Source organism: Cynocephalus volans, chromosome 8 (assembly GCF_027409185.1).
Source record: "Cynocephalus volans isolate mCynVol1 chromosome 8, mCynVol1.pri, whole genome shotgun sequence".
NCBI classification, from domain to species: domain Eukaryota; kingdom Metazoa; phylum Chordata; class Mammalia; order Dermoptera; family Cynocephalidae; genus Cynocephalus; species Cynocephalus volans.
Window position 1 is genome coordinate 142,236,141 of NC_084467.1, and position 11,489 is coordinate 142,247,629.

The 11,489-nt window shown below is 40.7% G+C and overlaps 1 pseudogene; it reads right to left on the reverse strand.

Annotated features, from left to right (window-relative positions):
• Positions 1–8,461: 8,461 nt before the first annotated feature.
• Positions 8,462–10,105, reverse strand: LOC134384685 (UDP-glucuronic acid decarboxylase 1-like; annotated as a pseudogene).
• Between the last annotated feature and the right edge of the window lie 1,384 nt (positions 10,106–11,489).

The following is an 11,489-nucleotide window of genomic DNA, read 5'->3' on the forward strand; positions in this document are numbered from 1 at the left end:
TGACTTGTATTTCCCTGTTGGCTAATGATATTGAGCATCTTTTCATTGCTTATTGGCCATTGTTTATCTTCTTTGGAGAAATGTCTATTCAGACCTTTTGCCCAATTTTTTAAAAAAATTTTGTCAATATACATTGTGGCTGATTATTGTTGCCCCTTACCAAAACCTCCCTCCCTCCCCCCCACCCCCCCAACAATGTCCGCTCTGTTTGCTTGTCATATCAACTTCAAGTAATTGTGGTTGTTATATCTTCTTCCCCCCCCCCGTTTTTTGTCTGTGTGTGTGTGTGAATTATATATTAATTTTTAGCTCCCACCAATAAGTGAGAACATGTGGTATTTCTCTTTCTGTGCCTGACTTGTTTCACTTAATATAATTCTCTCAAGGTCCATCCATGTTGTTGCAAATGGCAGTATTTCATTCGTTTTTATAGCTGAGTAGTATTCCATTGTGTAGATGTACCACATTTTCCGTATCCACTCATCTGATGATGGGCATTTGGGCTGGTTCCAACTCTTGGCTATTGTAAAGAGTGCTGCGATAAACATTGGGAAACAAGTATACCTTCGACTTGATGATTTCCATTCCTCTGGGTATATTCCCAACAGTGGGATAGCTGGGTCATATGGTAGATCTATCTGCAATTGTTTGAGGAACCTCCATACCATTTTCCATAGAGGCTACACCATTTTGCAGTCCCACCAACAATGGATGAGAGTTCCTTTTTCTCTGCAACCTCGCCAGCATTTCTCGTTCAGAGTCTTTTGGGTATTAGCCATCCTAACTGGGGTTAGATGGTATCTCAGTGTGGTTTTGATTTGCATTTCCCAAATGCTGAGTGATGTTGAGCATTTTTTCATATGTCTGTTGGCCATTTGTATATCTTCCTTAGAGAAATGCCTACTTAGCACTTTTGCCCATTTTTTAATTGGGTTGCTTGCTTTTTTCTTGTAAAGTTGTTTGAGTTCCTTATATATTCTGGATATTAATCCTTTGTCAGATGTATATTTTGCAAATATTTTCTCCCACTCTGTTGGTTGTCTGTTCACTCTGTTAATTGTTTCTTTTGCTGTGCAGAAGCTTTTTAGTTTGATATAATCCCAATTGTTTATTTTTCCTTTGGTTGCCTGTGCTTTTGGGGTCGTATTCATGAAGTCTGTGTCCAGTCCTAATTCCTGAAGTGTTTCTCCTATGTTTTCTTTAAGAAGTTTTACTGTTTCAGGGTGTATATTTAAATCCTTAATCCATTTTGAGTTGATTTTAGTATACGGTGAGAGGTATGGATCTAGTTTCATTCTCCTGCATATGGATATCCAGTTATCCCAGCACCATTTGCTAAAGAGGCAGTCTCTTCCCCAGTGAATAGGCTTGGTGCCTTTGTCAAAGATCAGATGGCAGTAAGTGTGTGGGTTGATTTCTGGATTCTCTATTCTATTCCATTTATCAGTGTGTCTGTTTTTATGCCAGTACCATACTGTTTTGGTTATTATAGCTTTGTAGTATAGTTTAAAGTCAGGTAGTGTTATGCCTCCACCTTAATTTTTTTTGCTCGGCGTTGCTTTGGCTATGCGTGGTCTTTTGTTATTCCATATAAATGTCTGGATAGTTCTTTCCATTTCTGAGAAAAATGACATTGGAATTTTGATGGGGATTGCATTGAATTTGTATATCACTTTGGGTAGTATGGACATTTTCACTATGTTGATTCTTCCAATCCAAGAGCATGGGATATCTTTCCATCTTCTTGTATCCTCTCTAATTTCTCTCAGCAGTGGTTTGTAGTTCTCATTATAGAGATTTTTCACCTCCTTGGTTAACTCAATTCCTAAGTATTTTATTTTGGGGGTGGCTATTGTAAATGGGCAGGCTTTCTTGATTTCTCATTCTGCATGTTCACTATTGGAGAAAAGAAATGCTACTGATTTTTGTGTGTTGATTTTGTATCCTGCTACTGTGCTGAAATCATTTATCACCTCCAAGAGTTTTTTTGTAGAGGCTTTAGGCTGTTCGATATATAGGATCATGTCATCTGCAAACAGGGACAGTTTGACTTCATCTTTTCCAATCTGGATGCCCTTTATTTCCTTCTCTTCTCTGATTGCTCTGGCTAGTACTTCCAACACTATGTTGAATAGGAGTGGTGAGAGTGGGCATGCTTGTCTAGTTCCTGTTCTTAAAGGAAAAGCTTTCAGCTTTTCCCCATTCAGGATGATATTGGCAGTGGGTTTGGCATATATGGCTTTAATTATGTTGAGATACTTTCCATCTATACCTAACTTATAGAGGGTCTTTGTCATGAATGAGTGCTGAACTTTATCAAATGCTTTTTCAGCATCTATAGAGATGATCATATGGTCCTTGTGTTTGAGTTTATTAATATGGTGTATCACATTTATTGATTTGCGTATGTTGAACCAACCTTGCATCCCTGGGATGAATCCCACTTGATCGTGATGAATAATTTTTCGTATGTGTTGCTGTATTCTGTTTGCTAGTATTTTAGTGAGGATTTTTGCATCTATATTCATCAAGGATATCGGCCTGTAGTTTTCTTTTTTGGTTATTATCTTTACCTGGTTTTGGTATCAGGATGATGTTTGCTTCATAGAATGAGTTTGGGAGATTTCCGTCCGTTTCAATCTTTTGGAATAGTTTGTAAAGAATCGGTGTCAATTCCTCTTTGAATGTTTGGTAAAATTCTGCTGTGAATCCATCTGGTGCTGGGCTTTTCTTTTTTGGGAGCCTTCTGATAACAGCTTCAATCTCCTTTATTGTTATTGGTCTGTTCAGATTTTCTACGTCTTCATGGCTCTTTTTTGGGAGCTTGTGTGTGTCCAGAAATTTATCCATTTCCTCCAGATTTTCAAATTTGTTGGCATATAGTTGTTTATAGTAGTCTCGAATGATTCCTTGTATTTCAGATGAGTCAGTTGTAATATCGCCTGTTTCATTTCTAATTTTTGTTATTTGAGTCTTCTCTCTTCTTTTTTTAGTTAGCCGTGCTAATGGTTTGTCAATTTTATTTATCTTTTCAAAAAACCAACTTTTTGATTCATTGATCTTTTGTATTGTTTTTTGGTTTTCAATTTCATTCAGTTCTGCTCTGATCTTAATGATTTCTTTCCATCTGCTAACTTTAGGTTTGGATTGTTCTTGTTTTTCTAGTTCTTTAAGGTGAAGTGTTAGGATGTTCACTTGCCATCTTTCCATTCTTCTGAGGTGAGCATTTAATGCAATAAATTTCCCCCTCAATACTGCTTTTGCAATATCTCACAGGTTTTGGTATGATGTATCATTCTTTTCATTAGTTTCAAGAAATTTTTTGATTTCCTGCTTGATTTCTTCTTGGACCCATATGTCATTAAGTAGAATGCTGTTTAATTTCCATGTGTTTGTATAGTTTCCAGAGTTTCATTTGTTATTAATTTCTAGTTTTAATCCATTGTGGTCTGTGAAAATACATGGTCCTTTGCCCAATTTTTAATTGGATTTTTTGTCTTTTTATTGAGTTGAAAGAGTTCTTCGTAAATCCTAGATACAAGTTCCTTGTTGTATGTATGATTTGTATATATTTTGTCCTATTCTGCACATTGTCTTTTCAATTCCTTATGGTGTCTATCTTAGTCTGTTTGGGATGCTATAACAAAATACCATAAATTCAGCAGCTTATGAACAACAGAAATTTAGTACTCACAGTTCTGAAGGCTGGTGGTCCAGGATTTGGTGTCTGATGAGGCTTCCTCACAGATGGATATCTTTTCACTGCAACCTCACATGGTGGAAGGGGAGAAGGAGCTCTCTCAGGCCTTCTTTAATAAAGTCACTAGTCCCATTCGTGAGGGCTCTGCTTTCATGCCCAGTCACCTCCCAAAGACGCCACCTCCTAATATCACCTGGGGGGTTAGAATTTCAACATAAATTTTGGAGCGACACAAACATTTGCACATAGCAGTGTCCCTTGGAGCATAAAAGTTTTTCATTTTGATGAAGCTCAATTTAGTTTTTCTTTGGTTATTTTTGCTTTTGGGGTCATATCTAAGAAACCATTGCCAAAATCAAGGAAGGACTTGCATCTGAGTTGTTAAAAGCCCACAACTCTGTATAATCTCAGGTTTCTGACTTAGGAACAAATACACTGTGTGTTAAAAATGTTATTTTTAGAATACAGAGGTTCTTGCCTAACCCCCAATTTTCAATGCTGGGCACATGCCGTAACTTGAACACAGTTACTGAGATAATATATTTAAATCAATAATTGGACTAGATTTTGCTATGATAGAAGCTAAGTCAAAAATAACCACCAATTTCCTCAAGACAAAAGGTTAGGAACAGTCTCTTTTTAATATTTGTTAAAAAACAACATGATTAGGACACAATTTAAAGTGATATTCTAAGTGTCTTAATGGAGAAAGAAAACAGATTCTGATACAAGATGCTGGGCAGGACATACATGTCTATTTTCCTTGAAATCTTTTAAAATGACAGAAAAGTGGTAAGTCAAGAATAAGTTCATATATACTGAAAATAGGAGGTGAGTACATGAAGGGGTGAAAGATTTTTAGTAACATCTGGAATGGAAGATAGGTGAGTTTTACTAGAGAAAAGTCAGGGAGAGAAAGAGAGACACAGCTCAGAACATGCACAGAAGAAGATTGCAAAAAGTTGAGAACATTTCACAAGGCGAGAGCCTGGAATCAGTAGACATAAGAGACAGAGCCAGAGGTGGGGGCTTGACTGGAGACCTGATTACAGGATGGCTGGGTAGACTGGCCGCGCCTTCTCTCACCTAGCTTCCAGAATACCGAGGGAGTGTTACCCTCAGGCTGGAACCAGAAACTACCCTTTAGAGGGTCCAGGGCTTGCAGAGTGGGGACTGGCTCCTCAGAGCAGACCCTCTTTTTCTAGTCCTGGGGCCCAGCTGCCCTGAAGTAAAGCTTGAGGGCCAGGGCCCTGACCTTACACCCAGGTCATAAGGCCAGCATTCTCATCCATGAACAGGCCCTAAAAGGCAGAGGCAGCCCACATCAGCTACCCGTGGCAGTCAGTCCAATCCTTCATTCACACATGGGGGGAAAGCTATTGGCACAAAAGATAAGATGGACAACAGAGCAAGGGACACAAAGGAAACGGATGATTCAAGGAAGAGAAGGGAATTTTAAATGAATAAGATACTGTATCCATAAAACAAGAAAAGGCTGCTGTTCAAGAACAAGAAAGAATTTACGGAAATTGAAAACATCATGGTCAAAATAAAAAATTCAATAGAAAGACTGGATCAAACAGTTCATTAAATCGCCCAGAACATAGAACAAAAAATCAGAAAGATAAAGTGTGAGGAAAAGTGAAGGAATGTGGAAAAACAATATAAGAGGGCCCAAATCTACCCAATCTACTATGATTTCCAAAAGGTTAGTAATTTGTCATTATCCAAGAAAAAAAGAAAGGAGGAGATTTTTCCACAGCTGAAGAATGATAAGAATTTTATAAAAACAGGCTCCTATAAGGTACCCAGAGAAATTAATTTTTTAAAAAGACTCACATTTAAATATACTCTTGTGAAATTTCTTTTGTCAAGGCTAAAGAAAAGAATACTTAATGTTTGTGGGGTGGTGGGTGGGCAGGAAAAATTAGCCCCAGTGATGCAAAAATCAGGTTGGCATCAGATTTTTTCACTGGAACATGAGAGAATACCTTCAGAGTTCTAATGGAAATTGATTTTTAACAATTCTATTCCCAGCAAAAACTATCAACCAAATGGAAGACTAAAAGGGTTTTTAAAAAGCCCTTATTTGAATACAATGTATTTCCCAATAATTTATTTCAGTAAGATAAAAGAAAGAGAAAGACCTGGAATTCAAGAAACAACCAAACCCAGATGCTCAATACAAAGTAAAACTAGAAAAAACAAAAACTAAAAAATCCCCATGGTAAACACATCCAAAAAAACCTTCAGCAAGATGATATTAAAAAACTGGTTTTAAAAGCTAACAACTCAAGTTATATTAGCAAGTCAGGAGGCTCTGGAAAGAATACCTTCAACAGGAAAATAAATCTCCTGTAAAATGCTGATGATTCTGCATTAACTTAGCGAGAAAGTCAAGGCACATTATAATAATACATGATAAAAATTCAGTGCCCTGCTTTCTCTACTTCCTCCTCCTCCTCCCAGTTTGGGTGTGTACATTTCTTTCCTATTGGCACAGGTTAAAAAACGTGGAGTAGCAACACTTTCTATGAGTCTAAACATATGTTAAAACCTAAGCTCTATGACGGCAGGGATGCTTTGGCTGCTGTGTTCATTGATGTATCCCTAGCTCTTAGAACAGTGCCTGACACAGAGTATGTAATCAATAAATAGCTTTTATTTGAAATGAATGGAATTGATTATATAATGAATAATATACTTTTAACTAAAATATTATACATTCTGGCTATGTTTATACTTAACAAACAGCCGACACACAGAAAAATCATGTATATTCATATAAGAAAGTATCAATTCTATAAAATTTGACAATGTAAAATTAACTATATGAACTGAAGCTGTGACATTGGGAGTGGCCGTGGGGGGAGGAGAGGGGGATGGGAAGTCAGGACTGTTAATTTCCTCATTGTCTTAAAGGGAAGTCAAGAGATACTGTCTAAAACAGGATGAATCGAGAAATGCAAGGTTGAATGTATCGTGCAAAGCTATAGAAGTATCCATCAAAGTGGTAACAAAATAAAATACAGCTGGCAGTCCTTGTTCAGGGGGAAGTGTAAATGAGCCAAGAGTCTCATCTTTCCTTAGGGAGAGCAACAGATACACTTAAAGGTGATACATAAGAAATAAAGGGCTAGTAAATTATTTTTGTGGAGAATGGCCTCAGAAGGATTCAAAATAGAAAGAAATTTAAGCTATTACCTTTAGGGAATGCCATGGAGAAAAACCTTTCCTTTTTAAAAAAAAAAATTGCTCTCCTGTGCCAACTGAATTTTTATTGCCATGTGTCCATACGTTAAAAGTGATATTTTTAATTTAAAATTAGTTTCTAAGGAAAGAGGAGAGTTTTTAGGACAGGAAAACAATGACGCAACAGTTTGCAATTACGTGCTGCCCACCAGCCAGGGCCGGCAAACAGTCTGCAAACATTATCTGCGGCGAGTGTCAGAATCGACATTTGCCAGACGGAGAAGTTCAGACGAAGATGGAAGTGACTTGCCCATTTTCAGTGCGTCTGTGACCAACCCAGTGATAAAACCCAGGCTTCCTGGATTCAGAGTCCAAAGACAGATTTGGATAGATTTTGCGTTAGAAAAACCACAACATATTGATATGATGACAGTTAGGGAAGAAATCCAAACTAATAGATGGCACATGCTGTGTTTAGGGCTTGGAAAATGCCTGTATATTTCCATCCAATAATCTGGTGCCAAAATACACATTACCTGTCAAGAAAAAGGCCAGTGCTTCTCTGAAGCACCTGATGAGAATATATATTATTTTGAGGAGTTATGCATGCAAAGATAAAAAATGACCATCACTGTAACAATCTCAATTAATTTTAAGTTTAATACACATTGTTTCAATATATATATAAAGATATCTGCCATTTTATGGCCATTTAGGAAACAGTCTATGGCTAATTAGCTTGATAAGTAACTCTGTTTATTCTGCCATATGACTTTTTTAGTAATTCAGAATACTAGTACAGGTGGAAAGGGAAAAAAAAAATGACTGATCTGGCATCATTTTACTTATTGGTTTTACTCAATATGAATTTTTTAATATTAATTTTTTTTTTTTTTTTTTTTGCCTGGCTTCCTCATTTAGGTAGAAAACTGGAGGGGAGAGGATTCATTAAATGATTATAATAGATTCCTCTTGCTTTGTCACTATAGTTCCCTTCCCCTTCCAACTTACTTCCAAAACCACACACAAACGCTTCTGAAAGCAGGTCTATACCAGATGATAGTGTCCCAGATGACCCAATGAGTCATGCACTCTGCGGAAAGTGAGCACTGGACCGAGGCTTCTGCAGAGCCCTTCATCATCCCGCAGCCTGGCCAGCTCCTTCCTGTCCTTCTGATCTCATCCCAAGGGTCATTTCCTCCGGAAAGTCTTCCCTGAACCCCCAGGCTCAAGATTCTCTGATAGTCTACTTTTTCTTTAACACACACCACACAGTTTATAATTCTTTTTTTTTTTTTTGAGTTTCAATATTTTATTAAAATAACATATTTAGCCATGGTTAACCAAGAATATGTTATCTTTATCCCCCCGACCCCAAATATGCAGCACAACACAGTAGTGATTTCAAATATACTTGATCATGATAACCAACAGAGATATTTCAAAGTCAAGTTCGTAACTAAAAACTAGAACCTTGGAAAAATTCTGAGTTAGAAAAAAGAAACATAAACCTCTCAAACAGAATTCTTTTATCTGCCCGAAAATAAATGCCGGGGCACCACCTGCTTGACAATACTGCTAGGTTCTTTTTTCTTTATGCATAGTATAATGTCTCATAAGTACCTACTTTCATAAATAAAATCAGTATTTTTCATCTCATTTAATGTTCCTCTTCAGCTTCACAAAGAAACCAGTAAATAAAACTGTCAATGACAGTCACGACCTAAGTTCTCACAGCAAGGTGAAAAACTTGAAAATATGCTGAGATGCATCTACGCTATTTTACGTAAAAAGATTCAAAAAGTGCAAGGCAAAATCTGCAGTTTTTTGAGGGGAGTTTTAGGCACATCCATTTCATTAAAGCAAGCCTCAGAATGAAATTCCAGTTTGTTCTTCATGACAACAGTTTTAAGTCTTTTTTAAGAAACAAAAACAAAAAATCCATCCCGTCGAGTGTAAAACAGGGAGCCCGTGCCCTGCGCGTGAGGGTTCCGTCGTGGCGGGCCCGTCCTTTTTTTATCCTGGCAGGCTTTGGTTGGGGGTGTACTGGTCATTTGCCTGGTACTCGGGTTCTTTACGGAAGTAGCGAATGGCTTGGTTCAGACCTTCCTCCGGGGACCACAGGCTCCCGTCCTAGCATCAGCTTCGCTTTTTTATGTCTGGTTTTCTTTTCTGTGGGTCGTCCTGGGCTTCAGAGAGAAACTGGATTTCACTTCTGCTACCAACAAGGTTCTTAATTAACTGAGCAAATCCTAGGACTGTGTGTGCTTCTGGGTTCCCCCGGCTGACGGGGCTGCTGACGTTGCCGTTCGTGAGCGCCACCAGGCCGTTCACCAGGTCGCTGACGTACTGGAACGCCCCGGTCTGAGACCCGATCCGGACACCGTGAGCGGCTGCCCTGGAGCGCCTGCAGGATGAAGTTGCCGACCGACCACCCGCCCGTCGTTCATGTGCACGCGCGGCCCAGAGGTGTTGAAGATTCTGGCCACTCGCACTTCCACGCCTTCCTGCTTCGTGTCGGCACAGCACATGGTCTCTGCCACTCGCTTGCCTTCGTCATAGCAGGCCCGGGGGCCTGTGGGATTCACGTGGCCCCAGTAGTCCTCGCTCTGAGGGTGGACTTCGGATCTCCAGACACCTCCGACGTGGAGGCCAGGAGCACACGGGCACCGACTCGCTTGGCCAGCCCCACAGTTCGGCGTCCCGATTGTACTGGTCTTTAACGTCTTGATAGGATTGTACGTGTCGTTTGGAGGACAGGCTGGAGATGCCAGATGGTAAATCTGGTCGACTTCCGTGTACAGGGGCTCCAGCACATCGTGACTGATCAGCTCAAAGTTCTCATGGCCGAGCCAGTGCTCCACGTTCCTCCTCCTGCCTGTGAAGAAGTTGTCCACCACAGTCACCTCGTGGCCATGCATCATGAGCTTGTCAGTGAGACGGGAGCCCACGAACCCCGCGCCTCCAGTTCAAAATTCTCCTACGATCCTTTTCTGATAAAAACTTTACCGGCGGGTATTTCTGGGTGAAGCTTTTTTCCAAATCTCTGATGCTCTCTCTTAGTGGCTCAACAATCTCTTCAATCTTGCTTTCGATTTTTAGTTCACTGTCTTCCTGGATAGACCTCATATTAACGAAGTTTCCCCAAACAGAGGCGACGTAGGCGAGCAGGGCGATGCCCAGCAGCAGCTTCATCCTCCCGCGGTTGACGGCAGACACACCATCCCCCGGACCCGCGCCGGTCCAGGGCCCTGCCCCGTGCCGCACAGGGCGCCGCCTGCTGCACAATGAGCCCGGGCGGCGGCGGCAGCCCGGCAGAGCCCCGCCCCCGCCGCCTGCGCGACCCCACCCCCACAGTTTATAATTCTATGTCTGTGTAATTAATTGTTTAAGGCCTGCTTTTCCCAACATACTATAAACTCAGTGAAGACCTGAAACTCTTCAGCAGATGATTTGGCTAAGTCTGGCCTCAGGTTCAGACAAGTCCTTTGTAGTCAAATAGGATACAACCAAAAAGAAAAAGGCTTTTGCATAATGAGTTGTCTTCCAGGAAAGACTCAGCTCCAATGATATTTTTGTTGCTTTCTAAAGCCACAGACTTCTATGAACTGCTCCTCCCATGACCATCACCAACCCATGAGCAGTAGAAGACAGGGGGGTTGCACTGAAGAACAGTACCTCCTGTAATTCCTGCACTGTTCTGATTTATGCAGCCAAGTGTTGCATTAGACAAGAGCAATTAGGAACAGCAATAGACATAGAAAGAGCAACAGAAAAAGTGTTGATTAACTCTAGACAGCATAATTAGTCTTCTACTTCTGTGAATAAATTACCACAAACTCTGTGGCTCGGGAGTCTGAGCACAGTGTAGCTGGATCCTCTGCTCAGGGTCTCACAAGGCTCCAATCAAGGCACTGGTTGTGTGCAGTTCTCATCTGACACTCAAGGTCCTCTTCCATGTTCCTTCAGGTTGTCGGCAGAATTCAGTTCCTGGTGGTTGTAGGCATGCGTTCCCCTTTTCTTGCCAGCTGGGGCTCACACTCAGCTCCTGGAGGCCACAGGAGTTCCTGACCACATGGTCCCCACAGGCCGTTTGCAGCATGGCTGTTTGCTTTCCCCAGGCTGGCAGGAGCACACCTCTCTGACTTTCTCTACCAGAGAAAGCTCTCTGTTTTTGAAGGGCTCACCTGATTAGGTCGGGTCCACCCCGGGTCAGCTCCCTTTTGCTATGTGATGTCATATCACCACAAAAGTCATAGCTCATCGGATTCACAGGTTCCATTCACACTCAAAGGGACTACGCAGGACATGAGCACCAGGAGTGGGAATATTGCGGGTCGTTTTAGAATCCTGCCTCCCACAGAACAGCTACTAACACTAACAAAGCGTTGAGTGCTTAGTCATTGCCAGCACCGTGTTAAGTGCTTTTCAGCATTGAATCTTTAAAACAGCCCATGAGGTAAATTCTAACACTGTCCTTGTTTTATAGGTGAAGAAACCGAGGCTTATGGGCCAGGTGACATTGCCTCATTTCGTGTAACCAGCATCACCTAGGTTTTGAACTCTGGTCTTTCTGACTCCAGAACCCATTCTTGTT